The sequence below is a fragment of the Dryobates pubescens genome, chromosome 10 (genome assembly GCF_014839835.1).
Source record: "Dryobates pubescens isolate bDryPub1 chromosome 10, bDryPub1.pri, whole genome shotgun sequence".
Lineage (NCBI taxonomy): Eukaryota > Metazoa > Chordata > Aves > Piciformes > Picidae > Dryobates > Dryobates pubescens.
In genome coordinates, this window is record NC_071621.1 from 31,472,342 (window position 1) to 31,497,520 (window position 25,179).

Here is a 25,179-nt window from a genome sequence, read left to right on the forward strand (position 1 = left end):
ATACCATCCCCTGAGCCACACTCATTAAAATCCTTTTTATTCATTCATATCTGCACTGCAGGATCATCTCTGGAAAGCTGCATTTTCATCTTCACAAAATAGGTAAAATTATTCACAAAGCTATCAAGTAATTACTTTGCAATTATTCATATTTCTATTACCTTTTCACTTAGCCAATGGAGATCATTGGCCCAGTGACATGAATGGACATATTTCTGCCTTAAAAAAAACAACCCCAAAACTACATGAATTTAAATGTCATCGGATATTGAATAGCATGATGGTTGCATACTGCCTTCCATACAGGAGTATCAAATTGAAACATGAATGAAGTCTGTGAAATCTAATGATTTCTCCTAGCCCCTAATTCAGCCAAATTCTGCAAATCATTTCCTTGGTATTTTTGGAAGTCTAACAGGCTTTGAATTCACAAATAAACATCAATCAGTACTTGCTGAAATGCAATTAATTTCTCTCTTAATAATCAGAGAATAAACACCCCTCCTCTTCCCAGCCTATATAATGTTCAGCTATCTTTGATTACAAATGGTCAAGCTACTATGATCTTAGCACCTATGTTGCTTATTCTGTAATGTATTGTAATTTCAATGAATCTTAATGGTCAGCATGGTTTTAATAGAATCCTAGAATCAGTAAGTTTGGAAGAGACCTCAAAGATCACCAAGTCCAACCTGTCACCCAACACCTCATGACTACTAAACCATGGCACTAAGTGCCACGTCCAATCCCCTCTTGAAGACCTCCAGGGATGGGGACTCCACCACCTCCCTGGGCAGCCCATTCCAATGGCTTACAACTCTGTGAAGAACTTTCTCCTCAAAGGGAAGTCATGTTTGACCAATCTGATAGCCTTTTATGAGGACACAATCAGGTGGGTAGATGATGGTAGAGCAGTGGATGTGGTTTATGTTGATTTCAGTAAAGCATTTGACACCATCTCCCATAGCATCCTTGCAGCTAAACTGAGGAAGTGTGGCCTGGATGATCAGATAGTGAGATGGATTGAGAACTGGTTGAAGGAATGAAGTCAGAGAGGTGATCCTGCTCTGGCAGAAGGGTTGGACTAGATGATTTTTCGAGGTCCCTTCGAGCCTTTAACATTCTGTGATTCTGTGAATGTCAATGACAATTTAGTTTATGCTAAACATTTGACTTCTATTGTCTTGCAGCAGTAATGGTAGTCCAAGGCAATCAATACAGGTTTCTTTGGCCCTACATCTCAGGAAGTAGACCTCAAATATGTAGTCCTCCAAAATACACACAATATATCTGTCAAAGCTCTCCTGTTTAACTGAGATAACTCTCAATTTCTCAGGCCAGTTGTAGTGAAGCACCAGTGCAACTCCTCTATCTCTGAACTCACCCAAATAAAAGCAGAATTACATTAAGAGTCTTACACTATATCTTTGAAGTCTTACACAATATCTTTGATATTGTGGAATAACCTTCACCTTTGCCAGCTCCCTCAATTTTGTTGACTGAATTCTGCTAACCTCATGTGGCATATGAATAATGATGTAAATCAAATCTGACATCTGTATTGACTGAGTCATTGAAAGAAAAAGCAAGCACCATTGATTTCCTAAATGTTATATATTGAAAAAAAATAATAAAATCCATACTTATTTTTCCAACAAATAAAATTCTATTTAGAAGAAGTTATTTCCTCTTATGATACAGTAAAGGTGGTTCACATGGCACTTACTATTAAGGTGCCCAATTACTTCAAATAAACTCTCCTTTGTTGAAGTTGTGCATCGTGTTTGCCCATTCAGGCCACAATTGTTACATTTGCAGTGTTGCTATCTGGTTTTGTTTGTTTTCTGAAGTTTATCCTAAGTAATTTGTGAGGTATTATTTCTGGAATGAAATATCCAGGTGTTACAATCATAAACAAACTAAGCAAAACCCAGCTGTTACAATCATAATCACGGAAAATACTAGGATGTGTCATGTCATGCATCCAGGACTTCAGTTTTGAGAAGAGTGTTGTCCAAATGCCAGACAAGCTCTTTACTTGCTCTTCCAAATTTGTTATAACATTTACCTTTTATGGATATCTTCATCAGCACATCACATGTGCCAGATCTGTTAGCTCTCAGCATCTACATGCTCTGAAGGCTCAGCATGCTTCACTTAACAGTCTATATCCACTACTCATATTTAATACCTGTAGGGAGGTTGTAGACGGGTGGGGGCTGGTCTCTTCTCCCAGGCAACCAGCACCAGAATAACAGAACACAGTCTCAATCTGCACCAGGGGAGGTTTAGGCTGGATGTTAGGAAGAAATTCTTCATAGAGAGAGTGATTGGCTATTGGAATGGGCTACTCGGGGAGGTGGTGGAGTCGCCATCACTGCAGGTGTTTAGAAGGAGACTTAATGGGGCGCTTGGTGCCACGGTTTATTTGATTAGATGGTGTTGGATGATGGGTTGGATGTGATGATCTCAAAGGTCTCTTCCAACCTGGTCTATTCTAGTCTAGTCTAGTCTAGTCTAATCTTGCCTTTGCATAGAAAGCAAGAATTCTTTTCTCCAAACACTCCTTCTAGGGCTAAGTACCATAGTGAATTTGGTACAAAACAATTAAGGAAGGCCACTTGATTTTTCTAGAGTCACCGAGAAAGGAAAAGAACAAGAAAAAGAGAAAGAAAAAAATAAATAACAAACAAAAAAACAAGAGAGAAAAAAAAAAACAACAACAAAAAAACCCACAAAAAAGCCCTAACCACAGCTGGGAACAAAGGGGCATACATGAGTAGCAGAAATGAAAAGAGAAAAAAAATCAAAACATTTCTTATGGCCTGTCAAAACTCTTGAAAACCTGAGTGAACTACAAAGCTTCCCTAGTGGTAAAGCACAAAACAAATTACTGCTTTCCAGTGCCTACCACTTGTACATGTCCCTTGGTAAAGTACTTCTGAAAATCCTAGTCTGAAGATGAAGACTAATGGAAAATTAACAGATAACAGGAAATTACTGTTAAAAAAAAAAAAATCAATTCTCCAATTAATTAAAAAGAAAGTTCTCCAACCCCTGTACCCCACCAATCAAAACAAAAGTACCTCATATGTATGGCAGGTTGTAAAGGAAAAACAGAAAAGGTAGAACCTGCCAGGCTATATGAAACCTGAAATCACCCTGGCATATGCAGCCATTCTGCTATAGCTTTACTTACATGATCATGTAATATTTTCCACAGGATCCCAACCTCATTTAGTTACAGTGTACTGGAAATAAACAGGTGTAGATGCCCAACATATCACAGTATCACAGTATCACCAAGGTTGGAAGAGACCCCAAGGATCATCGAGTCCAACCTGTCTTGGTAGACCTCACGACTAGACCATGGCACCAAGTGCCACGTCCAATCTCCTCTTGAACACTTCCAGGGATGGTGACTCCACCACCTCCCTGGGCAGCACATTCCAATGATGAACAACTCGCTCAGTGAAGAACTTTCTCCTCACTTCGAGTCCAGCAGCTGTTTCCAGCAGCTGCCCTTCTTAAATTGAGTGGCCCAGAGCTGGACACAGTAGTCCCTATATAAGGCCTTAAAAAAGTTAAAATCCCTGATTCACTTTATGTTGTTTGTTTGGTGTTGGGTTTTTTTTTTTCAGATAGTGAATATATTAAGTCTTCCTCTGAATAGTATCTGTCAATATCACAATATGATAGCATTCAAACATTTGTTATCTGTAAATGCAGAACCTCTGCTATTTTGTCACTTAGCAACACGGTGCAATAATTTTGCCCTCCTCCCCCCAGTTATTATGCAAAATGTGTTCAGGATGAGAAATGCTTAGGGAAAAATTGCTCCTGTGGTGAGATATTTTGACATGAGAATCTTTTCTCATCAGAGATGAAAAGCACCTTGTCATTCATTTCTGACTACAGACTCTGTTCTGTCAGTACAGAAAGATGTCAGCTCCCCTTGGTGATGTCATACACTGACATTTACAAAACTACATTGGACTTTGTCTACTCTTGGTGTTTGCCAAGATCACTCATTGTCAGCCCTCATACACACTGTTAAAGGGAATTTGTAAGTATGAGCATTAATTGTGTTTAGAGTCAAGACAGTGGCATTATGCTAATGCTGATGGATCATCTTTGAAAACAATGGGGAAAAAATCTTCATCTTATACTCCTGTTCTGAGATGATGAGGCTTTAACTGCAATGACAACAGAGATTTCACACTCCAAAAATCAATTTGAAAAAAAAAAAAAAAGTAAATGTATTAGAGATTAAAATTAACTATTTAGTGCTCTGCTTTTAATGTTAACATCCAGACTGAAACTACTGACGAGGAAATAGCTGAACTGAAGTAGCAACCATGTGAGAACACAAAGCATTTGAGAAATTCTAATCCTGGCAAAACCAGTATTAGTCTAATTCAAACTACAGATGCATTCATATTAGTGTAATTCAGGAGAAGAGATAAATAAATTCTCCTCATTAGTTCTGCTTAACATTGTGGCTCATTAATTTTCTGAAAGTAATGGAAATTACTTGTAATTGTATGAGTGTAAGCTAGAGTCTTATTTTACATCTTATTAGGGATTATTTATAGCTGTTGAGATAATCACAATAGCATGAACTTCTGAGCTCTTGACATAATAGTCCAATAGGTATTCTTGGCAATTTCAAGATGCTGTGAATTTGAAGTTTAGTTATAAAATAATTGTAGGGTCTCCAAGCTGTTAATGACCTTGGCACAGATCTGAAACATTTCATAGAACCATAAAATTCCAGGCTGGAGAGGCCCTCAAGGGTTATCCGGTCCAACCTTTCTTGGAAAAAGCGTGGTCTACACAAGATACCCCAGCAATCTGTCCAGGTGAATCTTAGATGTTCAGTGTTGGGGAATCCACCACTTAACCTGGGAGTCTAGTCCAGAGCTTAATCTGTCCCATTATACATAGAATACATAGAATAAACCAGGTTGGAAGAGACCTTCAAGATCATTGCGTCCAACCCATCAACCAATCCAACCCACCTAAACAACTAAACCATGGCACCAAGCACCCCATCAAGTCTCCTCCTGAACACCTTCAATGATGGCGACTGCACCACCTCCCCAGGCAGCCCATTCCAATGGGCAATCACTCTCTCTGTATAGAACTTCTTCCTAACATCCAACCTAAACCTCCCCTGGCGCAGCCTGAGACTGTGTCCTCTTGTTCTGGTGCTGGCTGCCTGGAAGAAGAGACCAACATCTGCCTGTCTACAACCTCCCTTCAGGTAGTTGTAGAGAGCAATAAGGTCACCCCTGAGTCTCCTCTTCTCCAGGCTAAGCAGCCCCAGCTCCCTCAGTCTCTCCTCATAGGGCTTGTGTTCCAAACCCCTCACCAACTTTGCTGCCCCTCTCTGGACACGTTCCAGCAAGTCAACATCCTTCCTATACTGAGGGCCCCAGAACTGGACACAGTACTCAAGGTGCAGCCTAACCAGTGCAGTGTACAGGGGCAGAATGACCTCCCTGCTCCTGCTGGCCACACTGTTCTTGATGCAGGCCAGGATGCCATTGGCCCTTTCATCTTACATCTGATTGAATCTCCCCAGGAAATTTTTCCTTCTGTAACATCAAGACAGAAACTTTTCTTAACTACAGCATGATATACTATATTACTTTCAAAAATCTTGCTCTGAACTAAGAATTGGATTTTCTTCTCCTTGATCTAAGACTCCTTAGTCTCTCACGTGGTTTCAGCTCTTACTTTCCATTAAAAGTTATTATTGCTACTATTATCATTATTTCTGGTACTTAATTTCAGAAGTTAAATTCTTCATATCTCAATCCATGAGTTCTATGCTTTTTCCTGATATTCCTCCCCATCTCACTGGGGGCAGGGAGAGCAGTGCATGGTTCCTAGCTGCTGGCAGGGAAGTTATTCTGCCCCTGTACACTGCACTGGTTAGGCCACACCTTGAATACAGTGTCCAGTTCTGGGCCCCTCAGTTTAGGAAAGATGTTGAGGTGCTGGAACATGTCCAGAAAAGGGCAACAAAGTTGGTGAGGGTTTTGGAGCACAAGCCCTATGAGGAGAGGCTGAGGGAGCTGGGGTTGCTTAGCCTGGAGAGGAGGAGGCTCAGAGGAGACCTTATTGCTCTCTACAACTGCCTGAAGGGAGGTTGTAGACCAGGCGGAGGCTGGTTTCTTCTCCCAGGCAACCAGCACCAGAACAAGAGGACACAGTCTCAAGCTGCACCAGGGGAGTTTCAAACTGGATGTTAGGCATAGATTCTTCACAGAGGGAGTGATTGCCCATTGGAATGGGCTGCCCGGAGATGTGGTGGAGTCACCATCATTGGAGATGTTTAGGAGGAGACTTGATGGGGTGCTTGGCGCCATGGTTTAGTTGATTAGGTGGTGTTGGGTGATAGGTTGGATGCGATGATCTTGAAGGTCTCTTCCAACCTGGTCTATTCTGTTCTGTTCTGTACTGTTCTATTCTATTCTGTTCTATTCTATTCTATTCTAAATTATGACAGTCTTTCAGTATGTGGGCTCCTTCTAATAGAAAACCACCCTTGGCAAAACTTGTCCCAGAAGCTTCAGAAGGTATGAAAGAAAAATTGAAGCAGGATGAAATTAAATATCTATCAAAGACACCTCAATGAACTATTATTCTACTTCTCATCTAAATTTTCTTGCTCCAACAAATAAATCAAAACTAACATGTACAAAATACATGGACCATTTTACATGGATTATGTTCTTCATGGGAATGGTGCTGAACAAACTCCACTATTATATTTATATATGTATATATGGAAGATACCCTGCAGTGTCTAATTTATCATATATACCTGACAAAATGGATATAAGGGTCTGTAAAATGCTTGTAACATGCAAGCATCATGGAACAACAGACTGGTTACTGCTGTTAATTTACATCTGTGGGTGAAGAGGATTATTTATTTTTTAAAAGAAAAGTGTTCTGCAGTTTTATTCAGTTAGTTTCACAAATTAACAACTCAACAAAGATTCAAAATGAATCCACTCTCCCCTTGCACACATGAATCTGCAGTACAGGAGGGTGTTTTTGTAGAACCTCCAGGGCAGTGGGTTGAGATACAGGTTATCAATAGTCTCCTGCTGTGAATTTCTTTTGAAATCACTGCAGTTCTCTCATGCCTACTGTTGGCATTCCGGTGCTTTGAAGTTGTCCAGTTGGCAACTTCAGTAAAACAAGTATTGTTCATAGCTGCAGGGATGCCAGGGTAGACATCTATTTATCAATAATTAAAATATGTGCAGTAGAATGTTTGCTACTGGAATCAGCTTAGGTAGTAACCTTATGTCAACATTTAGCCTGCATCTGGGGCTAAACTATAGCTGTTACTCTCACCCAATGACCCCTCCCCATCAGAAAAAAGAAAATCAGGAAAAGGACAAAAGACATGGACTGAAATGAAAACAGATTTGGTAAAACAGCCAAATTGGCACCATTATCAGTATAAGGTACGTAAAGTTATACTCAGCCCAGCAAAAGTGCAGCATTGACAATACTCAGGAAGGCAGTCCTCAAGAGCTGGGAAAAGTGTGAGGATGAGCCAAATCCAGACACCAAAGCACGACGCTGTAACAAGAAGCTCTCCTCATCAAACTTCCTCCTGGTTTAACACAGCCCAATCACCCAAACAGGAGGAAAAGTCACATAGAATAGATAGAATACACCAGGTTGGAAGAGACCTTCAAGATCATCTCGTCCAACCCATCAACCAATCCAACACCACCCAAACAACTAACCCATGGCACCAAGCACCTCATCAAGTCTTCTCCTGAAAACCTCCAATGACGGCGACTCCACCACCTCCCCAGGCAAAACATAAAAACATAGAACAAAACCATAAAACATAAAACATAAAAACACCTCTGGCTTGAGATAAGCAGTTTAATGAGATAATATGCTGCAGTTACCTTAGCAAAAAGCAGAAGCAGCAGCAGAAGATAGCAACAAAACAGATTCCCCCACCCAAGCCCACAGCAGCCAGCCCTCAGAAAAGCCAGACACCCCAAAACCAGAAACTGAAAGCAGAATCTGGAACAGGAATCCTCCCATATTACAATCTGAACTACAGGCCCCATGATACATTGATTGAGCCAGCACTTTTATTCTGAAGCTGGCATGAGGGCAGCATGGTATCTAATACACATCAGAAGATTCAGCTTAAGCCGTGACAGTCCTGAGTGTGATGTTCATGGCATGGCATACACCTGTGAGTCAACTCCAGTCAGCTATCCCGGCTGACTCAGAACTGCCAATTGTCTACAATCTATGGCTGGCCTTTGACTCCGTCCCAGGAAAAGCAGGATGCCGTATGGGAAAGTGTAGTGGTTTGAAAGGAAAGGCTCTGCTTTCCCTCCCCCACTGAGAAAGAGACCACGGCTAAACCCAGTCGGAGAAGTGAGATTATATTTTACAAGGAAACAGATTCTATGTAACACAACAAATACAGGTATTTTACAGTATATACAGGAATATACAGCAAATGAACTCAACCAGAAACCAGACCCCCCCACAGAGGGGGCTTCCCCCTGTGCCCCCTTCACCCCCCTACCTCCCTTCTCCCCCAAAGAGGTAGAAGAAGAGACGAGGATGGTTAGCAGGACAGGGGAAGAAGCGGACAGGCCTGTTACAGGGAGGGAGTTAGTTCTTATCTCTTGGCAAGAAGCCCAGAAGCAGATCCAGCCGAAAGGGACAGCGAAGGAAGGAAGACTGAGAGAGAGTTCCCAGCTCCCCCAGGTCCAATCTGACCTCCCACAATCCTTGGCCAATGAAATTTGTTTAGAATACCAAAATATTTTACAAACATTTAGCCAGTGTGCCCCTTTCTTAAATGCTGGAAAACCAGTGCTTGTATACAGTACAGAATCAAAGGCATTTTTGTAGAGTGGAGTTTTCCAAGGAGTCTGTGCAAGCTTACATGGATTTTCCGAAGAGTTTGATGGGGAAAAATAACACAACCACCACCACCCAAACAAACCCAACTCTAATCTTGAAAAAAAACCACAAAAACAAACCACAGATTCCTAGCACTCAAAAAGTTCAATCCATACGTTCCAAATGAACTAGAAATGATTGCAAGAAATTATTTTTTTCCTCAAAGATTTTCATAGTTTATAGCGGTGACAAAGTGACAACACACAACACCAGAAAGCACTGCATACAGCACTCTCTGCTGTTTCTGCAGAGCAAGATACCTCCAGACTTCAGCAAAATAAGAAATGTTTATAAGGCACATGAAGTACCTAAACTGGATTTGTCATTGAAAATAAAAGGCTGCTTTGTGCCATCCTCTGGAGACGTTCTGAAGCTCCTGTTTGCAATTGCGGCTTTGAAATGAGGAGATGGCAGAACATGAAGATAACCTTGAATGTAATATTTTCAATTAATAAATAAAGAAACAACAAAACCAAAACTTGAGGAAGATAGAAGAAAACACAGATTAGTCTACTCATGTTACATATACCTGATGCATATACACGATGCCACACCTTGAGTCCTGTGCCAGGTTCTGGGCCCCTCAGTTTAGGAAAGATGTTGAGTTGCTGGAACGTGTCCAGAGAAGGGCAACAAAGCTGGGGAGGGGTTTGGAGCACAAGCCCTATGAGGAGAGGCTGAGGGAGCTGGGGTTGCTTAGCCTGGGGAAGAGGAGGCTCAGGGGAGAACTTATTGCTCTCTACAACTGCCTGAAGGGAGGTTGTAGCCAGGAGGGGCTTGGTCTCTTCTCCCAGGCAACCAGCACCAGAACATGAGGACACAGTCTCAAGCTGCACCAGGGGAGGTTTAGGCTGGATGTTAGGAAGAAGTTCTTCACAGAAAGAGAGATTGGCCATTGGAATGTGCTGCCCAGGGTGGTGGTGGAGTCACCATCACTGGGGGTGTTTAGGAGGAGACTGGATGGGGCACTTGGTGCCATGATTTAGTTGATTAGATAGTGCTGGATGATAGGTTGGACTTGGTGATCTCAAAGGTTTTTTCCAGCCTGATTAATTCTATTCTATTCTATTCTATTCTATTCTATTCTATTCTATTCTATTCTATTCTATTCTGTCATAGTTAGACTTGATGATCTCTGAGGTCTTTGCCAACCTGGCTGATTCTATGATTCTATGCTGGGAAACCTTTGCTGAGATCCACACAAACAAACACCACCTCAGGCACCACAAATGCATTTCCATGGTACAAATAGCAGTAAAAATACCATTGGAATGAAAATAAAGTTTTATTACCTCAACACTGGCTCTAGTTTGTGATTGTAAATTCAGCATAACAATTTTCCTAATCTTTGCAAACAAGCAACTCGAGCTACAAGCTATTTCATTTTAAAAAACAAACACAATAATCACCCTAATTAAAATCTTAAGCTAACCAAAGCACTTCTATTCTACCAATGCTAAGCACTTCGAAAGCTACATTAAATCAACTTCTTTCATTGTTAAATTTTTGACACATTCCCATAAGACTTTAAAGACCACAGCTTCTTAAATAAATGTACCGTGATTTGTTTGATTAGTTTTGTTAAAAAGAGGTCTCCCAGAAGAGATGCATGTTGCATCTCTACCTCAGATATGGAGACAAATGCTGAAACAAATACATACCATTTTTAATTTTCACCTAAAATGACCAAGAATGGCCACATCAGGGTAGACCATCTCTTGCTGCAGGGGTTACAAAGCTGGTCAGAACTGATTTACTACAGGAAATGGAAAGCTATCAACTACAACTAATGTAGGACAGTGAGTATCCTTTCCCACCTTCACAGATTGGTACCTAGTAAGTTTTACCTTTGAAATTCTTCTAAGATGAATGATAAATCAAGGTACAAATTATTCCATGAAGTGAAATAAGGGTATGGATTATCCTAGGTAGGGAAAGGGACTGAAGGAACAATTCCTGAGAACTAATGTCTCTCCCAAACTCAGGTTTGTATTTTGTTTTCTGGACTATGACAATAATCTATGTAATTTAACTGAATCACTCCTATCCAGACTTCTCAGAGCATTGAAGTTCTGAGGCCACATCCTTTAAGGTGCACAGAAGAAGAAAACAGATATATCTGTGGCAGACTCTGATCAAAAGCAAAGCCCTTCAAGAGTTACCTTATCGAATGCAATCAGGTTAGAATTTTTTCTCTTTGTAAATACCTAGGGCATTCAAACAGGCTGTGGAAATGTCAACTTTTGCCCCTAATATTGGGGTCATGAAGGAGGTACCACTGCATTTCATGAGGATAAAATTTTGTTATTGATTCGTATTTGCCTTCTGGATTGGACAACATCGAGACCCCAAGTGGATTTTAAGGCATACAAGCAAAGTGGCAGAGGGGCATTTGTCTAAAATTGGAATGCAAGGGGAAAAAAGGAGTAAGTGAAATTAGGTCCAAGTTTAAAGGAAAATTCAGTGAGAAGGTGAACTGAGCCTACTTTCTTCAAATGAGCTTGAATCACATTTCTGGTGCCTGAACTTTTGTGGGCTTCATATATAGACTTCTGCTCTGTGAAATATGACATGGCTGATTCCATAAAAATTCTGAAGGCAATGATCATTTCCATTTGACAAGTTCTCTCCAAAGCTCAGGATAAAACTTCACTCAGAGATTAGCATTACAAGGAATCCTCACAGCTTTTAAGGACAGCATAATAGCCTTTTTGAATTTATTCTGTAGTGAGAATTGGCTGGTTCTTTTTAATGAAATTCAAGAGCCATTTTTTCTCAAGGAAATCTTCAAAGCAAATTTGTGAACAATTTCTTTACGGATCAGGGAGCGGTGTGAAAAACGGTGCCAAAAAGTCTTTCAGAAACAAGGAGAGTATGGAATGCAAGCTCTTCCTCTCTTTTCCTCACCAAGATTTCATCTTCTGCTGAAATTTAACTGACACCAAACCAAACCCTAATGCTGCTCTACAAAGGTTACTTTGGCAACAGTTTCCACAGAATGACCACTGTTTCACTCTGGTGTATATAAAGGAAAATTTAGGCCACGGTGACAGGAAGATACTTTCCACAAATCCAAGCAGACTTCTGAAGTTTCTGAGGAGAAAAGACTGTTAAAACAAAATACAGACTATAAGCAATTGCTTTTCCAAATGATGTCAAATTAAAAGCTTTTACATAACTCTGCTAATATAGAAAATTGCAGACACATTACTTGCTCTTCAGTGCTCCTAAGGACGTTAACATAGTACATAGAATAATACATAGAATAATACATAGAATAAACCAGGTTGGAAGAGACCTTCAAGATCACCGCGTCCAACCCATCAACCAATCAAACACCACCCAAACAACTAACCCATGGCACCAAGCACCCCTTGTCTCCTCCTGAAAACCTCCAGTGATGGCGACTCCACCACCTCCCCAGGCAGCCCGTTCCAATGTGCAATCACTCTTTCTGTATAGAACTTTTTCCTAACATCTAGCCTGAACCTCCCCTGGCGCAGCCTGAGACTGTGTCCTCTTGTTCTGGTACTGGCTGCCTGGGAGAAGAGACCAACATCCGTCTCTGTACAATGTTAGATTATAGTTCCAAACAGAATTATACTAGATGAACGTTAATGAATGTTTTATGCATGTTTAAAAAACAATTTTAGACATAAGGAGGTTACTATTAGTCACATACAGTTATTTTAGTCAGCTGCATGTGCTGTAAGACAGTTTTAAATGTGCTGTGAGTCTGCAGCTGCTAAAAAAACTTTGATTTTTGTTTTGTTGTGTTTTTTAAAGGAAAAATAATACAAAATCCACAAACAGAAAGGTGTGCACTGCTCTTTCAATTCAGTAAAGCCATTAGAGTGATTATCACTGGAAGTGTTTAGGAAGAGACTGGATGGGGCGCTTGGTGCCATGGTTTAGTTGATTAGATGGTGCTGGGTGATAGGTTGGACTTGATGATCTCAAAGGTCTTTTCCAACCTGCTTAATTCTATTTTATTCTATTCTAGTCTATTATCTGGTTTGGTTTCGTTTGGTTTTTAATAAAACTAAAATCCCCCTTTGAAAATATATGGATTTTAATTTTAACCTATAGATAGACAAGCTGTATAATCAACTGTATTTGATTTCTCGTAGGGTCCAAATCTCCAAATCCCTTGTCAAACAAGCAGAATTACTATCTGCTATCTAGACGTACTATAGCGTGTACTAAATCCCGTTCAGGTTTCTGTTTCTTTGTTGCTGTTATTTTCTTTGTTGCTGTTATCAGAAAGGGACCTGGGGGTACTGGCTGATAGTAGGCTGAACATGAGCCAGCAGTGTGCACAGGTGCCCAAAAAGGACAATGGCATCCTGGCCTGTATTAGGAACAGTGTGGCCAGCAGGAGTAAAGAGGTTATTCTGCCCCTCTACTCAGCACTGGTTAGGCCACACCTTGAGTCCTGTGTCCAGTTCTGGGCCTCTCAGTTTAGGAAAGATGTTGAGTTGCTGGAATGTGTCCAGAGAAGGACAACAAAGATGGGGAGGGGTTTGGAGCACAGCCCTATGAGGAGAGGCTGAGGGAGCTGGGGTTGCTTAGCATGGAGAAGAGGAGGCTCAGGGGAGACCTTATTGCCATCTACATCTACCTGAAGGGAAGTTGTAGACAGGTGGGGGTTGGTCTCTTCTCCCAGGCAACCAGCACCAGAACAAGAGGACACAGTCTCAAGCTGCACCAGGGGAGGTTTAGGCTGGAGGTTAGGAAGAAATTCTTCACAGAGAGACTTGCCATTGGAATGTGCTGCCCAGGGAGGTGGCGGAGTCACCATCACTGGAAGTGTTTAAAAAGAGACTGGATGGGGCACTTAGTGCCATGGTTTAGTTGATTAGATGGTGTTGGGTGATAGGTTGGACTTGATGATCTCGAAGGTCTTTTCCAACCTGGTTAATTCTATTCTATTCCACTTGAGCTACATTCAATTAGTTTTACAATGTATGGCATGCTTCAGTATTTGACAAAAAATAGTCAACAAATAAATAAAAAAAGAAATAAGATATTCTCTCACATCTCAAAGCATAAATGACATTAAATATCAATTCAGTTCCTGAGTAAATACATTTGATTAGTGCAATAACTTAAAGGAATTACTTGTTTCACAAGATGCAGTAAATCTGCCATTTATTCAAACATTGGTAATCACTCTAGCTGAATTGCATAAAGAGCATGGAAATTAGAGGAAAGATAAACAAATGCAAATTGCTTATTGCAAGGTAAATACACTATAATGAATTCTCTATCATATATAAAGAGCACCATCGCCAGTAGCCTTTTTTCTTACACAAGCAAATAGATACACACAGATGCTTAGGACTGACTTTACAGAACAGACTTTTAAGCTTCTCCCATGTAACTGTAAAATAACCTGCAGCACCCAAACCAGTATGAACTGCTTCTTATTTCTTGACTATGGTGTTAGGATTTCCTACACACTCACTCTCAGCAGGTGCAGAGTCCTCCAACAAACCCACCTGCACCCCAGTGATTTTATAGGCTCTTCCCTTCCTAACAACCAGTCTAAACCTCCCGTGGCACAGCTTGATGCTGTGTCCTCTTGTTCTGGTGCTGGTTACCCAGGAGAAGAGACCAACCCCCACCTGGCTACAACCTCCCTTCAGATAGTTGTAGAGAGCAATAAGGTCTCCCCTGAGCCTCCTCTTCACCAGGCTAAGCAACTCCAGCTCCCTCAGCCTCTCCTCATAGGGCTTGGACTTGATGATTCCTGAGGTCTTTTCCAACCTTGCTGATTATATGATTCTATGAGTGATAAGTTTCATATAAGCAAAGTTGAAGATGACCAAAAAAAAAAAAATCATGTTCTCTAACTCAGGCATGCATTTTTTACCTTGTACAAGTGGAGTTAAAACAGTACACTCATTTGTAAAAGGTGAATTTTAGCTACATACAACTCAGTGTGTCTGTTCTTGGCTGAATAGGCACTCCTGCACATGCATCTGTTAATTCAGTTGCTAAGATCAGTACACTTGCATTTATTTTAATGTGCACGTTCCAGATTCTTGTTTAACTGAACATTCATTTGTCTGGAAGACTGAATTTATGTCAGCACTAATTTATTATGGAAAAATGAATGTACTATGCAAGGGAAAAAAAAAAACCAAACCAAAATGCATTTCTTCTTCATCAGCCAAATTATTTTTAAACTTAGTGACATGACTGATTACTTATGTATGACAATTACTACAGTTTCCAATAGAGCCACAGTCACCTGCACAGAGATTTTAAGAACTGTTAAGGTTTTATTTGGTTTTGCCACAAAAATCTAGAAATAAAAAATGAAATTATACTGATAAATTTCAGGCTAGCATGAAAATGTTGAAGAAAAGCATTTGGATTTAAGGTGGATTCATTCTTCATCCCCAGTTGGATTGGTACTGTTTTCCTATGCTCACAAACAAGTCTCTTGTACAGATTCTGATCTACCTATTGGAGTTTTAATAATGCTGATGATTTGGTAGAAACTAAGCATGATAATGATATATATGTTCATTTCCCTCTTTATGAAAGGGAAAATAAAAATAAATAATAAAAACAATGCTTAAAAATTTCCTCAGCATGTTCACATGAAAGTTGCTACTCTGACAACTGCTGTTTTCTTGACCTGAGGACAAGACTAGTTCCCTGGGAAGGTAAAGGTGTGCATGAGCATCTGATGTCAACCAGTGCGAGTAGAACAGCCCCATTCAGATATTTCATACACCTGGAACAGTTCCTGTCCATTCTGAAACAAGTAAACAGAGATGTCATTCACACTGCTTAAAAGGTTTTCTTTTTTTCCTTGCTCTCTCTTGAAGGAAAATGTAAGGTTTACAGGACACTGCAGCTGTGCAAATACCACCAAAAGAAGCAACTGAAGATTGCCACTACAGAATCTAATTAGATTCTTTTCCTCCTTGTCCCATTTCTTATTTCCTTCTGAAGTTTCCCAATTCAGGAGTATTTCCTGGGAGTTATATATGATACTCTTTTTAAAGAAACTTTGCATCTCGTAGGATACCTGTGTCTGAAGGCTGATTTCTGCTTTTGGTACATCAGTAAGAGTCTGAGTCATGTTGCTGTAAATTAAAGTTGGTCTCAAACTAGGAAAAAAAGTGCCCTTTTTTGAGACACTTGAATGTGTCCAGAGAAGGGCAATGAGGCTGGGGAGAGGTCTCGAGCACAAGCCCTATGAGGAGAGGCTGAGGGAGCTGGGGTTGCTTAGCCTGGAGAAGAGGAGGCTCAGAGGAGACCTTATTGCTGTCTACAACTACCTGAAGGGAGGTTGTAGCCAGGAGGGGGTTGGTCTCTTCTCCCAGGCAACTAGCACCAGAACAAGAGGACACAGTCTCAAGCTGTGCCAGGGGAGGTTTAGGCTGGATGTTAGGAAGAAGTTCTATACAGAGAGAGTGATTGCCTATTGGAATGTGCTGCCCGGGGAGGTGGTGGAGTCACCATCACTGGAGGTGTTTAGGAAGAGACGGAACGGGGCATGTTCATTGGCAACAAGACACCAGGCATATAAGTTCAAAACCTTTGAAAATTTCCTTTTAAGCCTACTAACCAGGCTATGTGATCTCTCTCATGATTCCCCAGGCTATGTTGCTCTCCCCACCTTGAGAAGGAAGTCTTTATTCGTGCAAGAATCATCTGCTAGCAAAGCAGCTGCTGAGCTGCCACACTTTACATAGAGCAGGCCCTTCATGTATAAAACAGACTCTAAAACAAACTTTTTCTGATCAGAGCAATTACATGGCAAATTAATTTAATGGCATTTTCTACCTCTAGTAATTCCAGTTCTATCATCTATAATCAAAGGAAAGCTATGCAGGTGATTTAAAGCAAACTGATCAGAAGTCCTAAGTTAAAAAAATCATTATTGTATAGTAAGTAATCTTTGATAATACTCTTGATGTGACTTTTGCATTGATATGGAACAAGTATCATGTGTAGAGCATCTCTATAGGAACATAAATGCAGTTAAAAAAACCCCAATCAACCAAAATAAATTATTTATAATCTTTTTCAAACAGTCAATATTAGGAATCAGTTTGAATATTTAAAATTGTATATATCTCTCTAGCTCTTTGAAATTAGATAGAAATAGTATGCAAGAACAAGATAACTCAAAAGCAGACTGCCCAGGAAGAATCTCTTTTCCAAAACTATTTTGTTTTGAATGGGGTGAAGAAACCCTGAATATTCAAATAGCCAAAAGATAGATTTCTGGCTGCCCAGGGAAGTGGTGGAGTCACCATCCCTGGAGGTGTTCAAGAGCGGATTGGACGTGGCACTTGGTGCCATGGTCTAGTAGGCACGAGGTCTTGGATGACAGGTTGGACTTGATGATCTTTGAGGTCTTTTCCAACCTTGTTGATTCTATGATATTTGTTTAATTAAACTAATTAACTAAACACAGGCTCTTTCCTTTTTTTATGGCAAAAATCACATTGTTTATCTGATTTCAAACTTCCTGGTTCTCAGAAAATTAGATACAAACACTTAGGGTGAAGTCTATAATGATTAATGTCTGAGATGCAATGCCACTAAGTGCATGGGTGGTGAGACTTTCTTTGCACGTTTCTAAGCTCATGCAGCCCGAAAGCAATCATGACATTCATCACCTTCAAGCTACAACTATTTCTTTCTTAGCAAGGAGAGAGTTACTATGGATAGCTTTAGATGGCATTGTGCTGAAAAAAACCACTATCTTAGATTGGGTGAACTGTCCCCATGGAACGGGAGCTGGCAGAAGGCCAGTCTGCAAGGAAAATTCAAAACCAAGTCTAGCAGAGCAGTAACTCAGATCTAAAGTATCATTTTCAAAATAATCAAATCATTACTTAACACATGGAGCACTCCAGAATACAATATATTATTTCATTTGCCCTGAATACATTATAATAACCATTAGAAGCAAATTTGGTAAACACTTCTTTTCACTCATAGTTCTCAGTGAGTAGAATTTCTGGCAGCTACCCAAACAGGTCACCATGAACAGGATAATGTGGCAATCTGTTATCATTAGCTCTGTTGGAAAGGTTCTGAAGACACTAGAGAGAATTAAATGACCTGGAAAACTCAGTCTATGGAAAAGTCTATTGTACTTATCTCAGTTATTTCCACCTCTACGCATCACTGGAACAGTGGAACAACATGATTTGCAGTGGTGACAGAGATAAAGGTCATTTTTCTGTTTTTCTTTTATCCAACATGAGCCATTTAAGGATTGTTAAATTCCACACATACCGAAAATGACTAATTCATGTCAGGTCCTTCCACTCTCTCAGCATGTTAGTCTATTGAAATCTAAACATTTGGGAGACAATGCAGAGCTGCGTTTCGAAAATCGCTGCTACTTTTGTTCCTGTCCATCACTGTTACAACTCCCAGAATTTCAGATTGTCTGAAATGACAATCTATAAAGTCCCTATATAGCCCATCTGAGCAACTGTTTTTCCTAACTGGTGCAATTTTTTCCAGCAACATTTGAAACAAAGAACACTTCTGAAAAGATCTATTAAGTGCAATCACTATGCCAAGGTCCACACAGTAAAGACAGATACTATAAAAAAAAACCCTGACATAGCCTGTTCAAAAATATGCACCAGGGAGATTTCTTTTGTTTATGCAAGCTTTGCTGCTGTTGTTCTACATTTATCTGAGTGATTAACTTAAAACGAGGAATGAGACTTTGACATGCACCAGCTATTCTGATTTAACAATTGCATATGTAAGACTTACTCCTCAGAAATCCAACAAAAGCCTACAGAAAGGACAGGGCAAGGAAATTATCAGAATCTTACATTTAAAAAAAAAAGGAGGTGTTTTGCATTTTGGGGGAAAGAACAGGTGAAACTTCTCCTGAGCTGAGAAAAATCTCATGGGACTGTAGTCAGGGGTTCTGTGTATTTCCCTGAATATGCTTTATTTCACACTGTGTGCTTACTAAGAGGTTGAGGACATGGAGTACTGAATATATTATTTTGAGGCATATTCTTCACCAGCAAATAAATAGCTCCTGCTTAGCCATAAAATCGTGCCAAATCATCTTCTTTATAGAAGTGTTTACAAAACACAGTGTGATCTGTGTTTCATTGGATGCTCATGTTACGTTTTTACATAGGAATTTCTCTGAGTGAACAATTTTAACATTTATTAGGAATGAATCACACAGATTCAGGAAAAGGACATGAGACTCAGTTCTGCTCTGTTGCAAGAAAATGAAGTTAACATCATGCACAAAGGCTGTCAGGCCAGAGAGGTTGGTTCTCTTACCTGATGTCATAGATTTATGTATAAAGAATGACTACACAAATGATCTTGGTATGTTTGTCAAAACTGGGCTGTTACAAGCTTCCAGTCTAAAGACCAACATAATTCTGGTGTACAGCATACACCATTATTAAACTTACAAATAGTTATTATTTTGAGAAACAGAAACATAAAAAAGCTAAATTCTCAAAGAAAATTATGGCTTAAATTTCTCTTTGCTGTTCTTTGATGAGAATGAGAAGCTGGAGCGATTTCACATTGATAACTTGGGGAAAAAAGAATTCCTCCCTCTTCTCCTACCATCTCTTGCACCTCAAACACATTAAAGATTCTTGTTTGATGACAGAATGCCTGCTCAGCCTGAACCCAAAGCCAAAATGTTGGGATTTTTTTTCAGTATCAAGAATATCCTTCAATAAATCTGCTACTCTAATAAGGCTTGTACAGAGAAAACAAGTTAGAATTCACCTGCCAATCTTTCCTGTGCTTATAGGAGTTGAAATTCATTATCAAGAGCAGGAAAATGTGTTATATTTTAAATGACACTGTGAATCTACTCATATCAAGTTCATCAATTCTAATACAGTTATGTGTGTTTGGAGGTCACTGTCTGTCTCATTCCTTACAATGGCTTTCTAGTTTTCTGGTATGATTCTCAATTAGTTGGGTAGGCAGGTAAAACATCTGACATCCAACCATGAACTGTATGCTTCCAAATATGTTTGCACAGCTACACATTACACTTTAGAAAGCTCTTTCTGTTGACCTATTAATAAACCATGGTTTGAGGTTGAGAATAAAGACTCAAGTCAAAAATTAATTAGAGGTGTTCTGAACTACATGATCATAAGTCATTCAGCTATTAAATGATGCAGCACACCAGTTAACAGATAGCTGCAGACATTTACTCCATCTTATTTCCATCTGTGGCTGCACTCATGATAAATTTAAAGTGAATATCCATTGTTCATCTGGATAATGAATATCAGACTGAAATAACTCATGCCTACAGCTGCTATATCACACTGGTTTGTGTTACAATAGGCACTTAATGATCACATCGGTTTTCACATTCACCTGCTTCATTAATACAGATTTGTATTTATTTGAATATTCTGAGAAAAAATGCACTGGGTTACAGAAGTTGCTTAATATTAGTTGGGAACAAACTCTGACTGCTTAACAGGATGAGTTTTCCTTGACCTTTAGATTTGCCCTCATGAGAAATTGCTTGTGATTTCAGATTCCTGTAACAAACCCACTATAACCTAAAACTAGACCAAGCCACATTGACCAAGCCTGGGAAGTTAGAAGTACAGTACAGATGTTGTGCTAAATCTTGTCTTTCCAGAACTAATCAGATGCTATTAAACATGAGACAAAAAATATTTTTAAAAGGCTATTCAGTGCATCCAGGTTAAAGTATATATGGAATTTATAAGGAGTGTAAACACTTTCAAGATAGAACCTTCTACTAACTCATGGTCACAACAACACAACAACAGTATTCATTAAATCAGATTTCTTTTCTTTTAATCTGTGTTCCATTTGCAGGCTCTTCAGGTTAAGTTACTGGCAAGAGCTTCTGTGTTTGATTTTAATTTCATAAACTAATAAATGCAAGCAATAAAGCTCATAAACATATTCCAAGAGCAGTTTAGTTTAAATATGCACTACCTTAACTCTCCTACTGTCTGTTCAGAAGTTGTCCTTCAAAACAGAAATGATCTCCACAGAACAGGTGTTGAACTAGGTGTGACTGAAAACTGATGCTCAGGACCTGAACTGAATCAAAACATATAAGGACTCCTTTTCAATAATCTGTGGAGGAAGAAAAACAAACAAACAAAAAATTGGTTACATGCATGTGTAGAACTCTATTTGAAGATGTAGAACAGTAAAAGTTCCTTGTATGCAGAGATCTGTTACACTGACTCTACTTTTTTATTCCTTCTGTGGTACATGTCACGACAGCGTCGGGTGACTTGTGTAAATTAAATGTGAGACACCTGTCTTGTCTCAGAGTGGCTACAGAATGCAAAAGTGCTTTGGTTTATGCTGTTAGTGGGAAAAGTTCAATTTCTTACAACAGCAGAAAAAGAAATAGGCATTGATACCCTATAAAGAAAGGGAAAATCACAGTATTACAGTATATTAGAGGTGAGAAGGGACCTCAAGAGATCATCGGGTCCAACCCCCCCTGCCAAAGCAGGATCACCCAGGGTAGTCCGCACAGGAATGCATCCAGGTGGGTTTTGGAAGTGTCCAGAGTAGGAGACTCCACAACCTCTCTGGGAAGCCTGTTCCAGTGCTCTGTCACCCTCACTGTAAAGAAGTTTCTCCTCACGTTGAGGTGAAATCTTCTATGTTTAAGTTTGAACCTGTTGTTCCTTGTCTTATTACTGTGCACCACCAAAAAGAGCTTGGTCCCCTCCACCTGACACCCACTCCTCAGATATTTATACACATTGATCAGATCCCCTCTCACTCTTCTCTCTCAAGACTAAATAGCCCCAGGTTTCCCAGTCTCCACCTTTGATGTCTATGCATACTCCTCTCTAATGGATGAATATAAAATAATTTCTGTTATTTGAATTTAAGGCACCTTATAAGCATTCTTTTAAAGATGTTTTCTCATATTGCTTTGTGTTTTTGTGGGGGGGTTTAAGTGACATTTTCCCAGGTAATGTGCAATTACAACTTCTTTGATGACTCCATTTTCAAATTACCCATTTGAAATTATACTAGAGGCAGGCACTACCATTTAGCTTATTATCTTCCAAAATACTGCATGACTTCCTTAAAATAATTACCGTTTGAACTATCCAATCATTAAGTTAACTTGACAATCACAAAGAAATCATGCCACTTTTAGTAAATTTGAACAATTGTTAGCACTCTCAATTACAAAAAGCAAAAAAGCCAACCCACCCTATTGTGGTGGCTTGAAGTTTCTCATCCACATTTAACTAAGCACAACTAACTCAGTTGGAAGCAAATGGAAGCTGTATTTACAAGCAAAAATTGCACTCTACAATGGAATGTAATGAATATGTACAAATTATACAGGATTTACAATATCATTCAGGTATTTACAATTAGAAAATAGGATGGAAACCCCCCTGTATCCCCTCTGGGTTCACAGAGAGTGGAGAAGCTTCCCCGCTTCCCCCCCAAAGCCTCCTCTCCCCCCACCATAACAGAAGAAAAGAGGAGATGAGAGGAAGCTTAAAGAAGCAGTGTTTGTGTTCTTATCCTTTCTCAAGGCCAGCCAGAAGTGATTACTGTCTCCCCAGCAGAACAGCCAGGACCACAGGAGAAAAGAAAAGGAATAGAAGTGAAGTGTGACAGATTTTTAGGTTACATCTGCATCCACCCCACACATTTTATCCAATGAATTTGTTTAGAACAATCTTTTGTTTTCCTTTTTACACCCAATAGTAAATTATTTCTATTTCTCTACTTTTCTGCTTGAAATCTGCAGCTAAATTTTAAAGGCATAGCCTTGGAGCACAAGCCCGATGAGGAGAGGCTGAGGAAGCTGGGGTTGCTTAGTCTGAAGAAGAGGAGGCTCAGGGAGACCTTATTGCTCTCTACAACTACCTGAAGGGAGATTGTAGCCAGGTGGGGGTTGGTCTCTTCTCCCAGGCAACCAGCACTAGAACAAGAGGACACAGTCTCAAGCTGTGCCAGGGGAGGTTTAGGCTGGATGTTAGGAAGAAGTTCTTCATAGAAAGAGTGATTGGCCATTGGAATGTGCTGCCCAGGGAGGTGGTGGAATCACCATCACTGGAGGTGTTTAGGAAGAGACTTGATGGGGTGCTTGGTGCCATGGTTTAGTTGATCAGATGGTGTTGGATGATAGGTTGGACTTGATGATCTTGAAGCTCTCTTCCAACCTGGTTAATTCTATTCTGTTCTAAAACTGCCACACCTACCAACCCCAATTAAAAAAAAACCCACATGTGTGTTATGACATTATGTGAGATTTCAGATTTACTTCCATATGAAGGCTGAAAATAAGTAAACCATAAACAGCTTTATGTTGTCTTAAAGCTTCTCCTTTTTTTCCCCACTTTTTCTTGTACCCATCCTCAGTTATGTTCTTAGATGCATCTTCCCTTGATTTTCACAATGTTTTGTTCTGACTAAAGAACTCATAAGAATGTCTTCCTCTTCCGTATTACTCTCTAGTTAAATTATTTTCCTGGAGCTCAATGAGCAGCTGGGAACTACATCTATCAAATACTGTTGTGCCGAGTCAAAAATAAACAAATAAAAGCTAATTAAGTATTCTAGTCACAGAATCGCAGAATCATCAAGGTTGGAAGAGACCTTAAAGATCATCAAGTCCAACCTGTCACCCAACACCTCACACCTACTAGACCATGGCACCAAGTGCCATGTCCAATTCCCTCTTGAACATCTCCAGGGTGGTGACTCCACCACCTCCCTGGGCAGCCCATTCCAATGGCCATTCACTCTCTCAGTGAAGAACTTTCTCCTGACCTTGAGCCTAAACTTCCCCTGGCACAGCTTGAGACTGTGTCCTCTTGTTCTGGTGCTGGTTGCCTGGGAGAAGAGACCAGCCCCCACCTGGCTACAACCACCCTTCTGGTAGTTGTAGACAGCAATAAGGTCTCCCCTGAGCCTCCTCTTCTCCAGGCTAAACAATCCCAGCTCCCTCAGCCTCTCCTCGTAGGGCTGGTGCTCAAGGCCTCTCACCAGCTTCATTGCCCTTGTCTGGACACATTCATTAGATGTCTAAAGTTTTTCTTTGAAAGGCTCTGTGGCAGAACTAGCTGCCAATTTCACAGCTAATGAACCTGAGAATTATGAATGATCTTTCCTTACTGTATTGGCCTTGAAGTTTGAATTTGAAAATTTTGCCTGGACCTTGCCTTTAGAAAGGCACTGAATTCAGAGACTGAAGAAGAGTTTTGACTTACATATATTAAAAAAGAAAAATCATTACAAAGGAGAGATTTTGACACCGTTCTCGTTAACTTTTTGTAGACTGGCCTGAAGATAAGAATATCTTGTATAAGAAGATAAGAAGATCTTAAATGATATTAAAGCTAAATCCTGTACTGCTTGAATGATTCAAAGCTGTGTCTGCAGTCCAGCTACCGTTTAAATTTGTGAAGGAGAGGAAGGCAAAATTCTGTTGGAGCTGGCTCACCTTTTATGAGGATTATAAAGAGGATTGCAGAAAACCAGTGATAAAACCATGGTGATGGAAGACAGAGACTTAGAACTGATTTAGAGTTCTCTTACAGTATTTGCATGTATTTTGATCACTAATGAGAATAATCTATGTAAGTATCCACGTGAGTAACCCTACAGAAACATTCTTCTCCCAGTCTAGTTGCTACCCAGTTGTTACCCCCTCCCCCCCACACTGAGTGGTAAAAATTCATGATCTAATAAACATTCAAAATTGTATTACATGGCACAACTTTGTTACATTTAGTAAGGAATGTCATCCCTCCCTCCTGTCTTGGGTACCTTTTTGTTAAGAACCATTTAGAGACACATCCTGAAAGGGATGAACCATTGCTCATCTTTGAGATAAACAGCTTCATCTTCCACCTCCAACAAAAGCACTTCCACAGAACCACTATCGCCTTTGACCAAGATATTGCAGAGCTTAGACATGAAGTATCTAATTTACCTAAGAGATAGAAAAAGCACTAAATACCTCTCCAAATGGAACAGATTCTGCAGCCAAGTAAATAAGACATTACCACTACTGGAGAAGAGGAGTCTCAGGGGAGACCTTATTGTTCTCTACAGCTACCTGAAGGGAGGTTGTAGCCAGGTGGGGGTTGGTCTCTTCTCCCAGGCAACCAGCACCCAAACAAGAGGACACAGTCTCAAACTGTGCCAGGGGAAGTGCAGGCTTGA

At 40.1% G+C, this 25,179-nt stretch overlaps 1 protein-coding gene across 5 annotated transcripts in view; it reads right to left on the reverse strand.

The window, feature by feature from the left end:
- The window catches only part of CNTN5 (contactin 5), a 661,195-nt gene that overhangs the window by 438,371 nt on the left and 197,645 nt on the right, over positions 1–25,179 (reverse strand). For 4 of the 5 annotated variants that reach the window (XM_054164542.1, XM_054164541.1, XM_054164545.1 and 1 more), the window contains one exon: positions 20,950–21,093. The exons of the other annotated variant lie outside the window; for it this stretch is intronic. The gene's annotated coding sequence lies outside the window, so the exon portion shown is untranslated. The remainder of the gene's footprint in view (positions 1–20,949; positions 21,094–25,179) is intronic. 5 annotated transcript variants of the gene reach the window in all.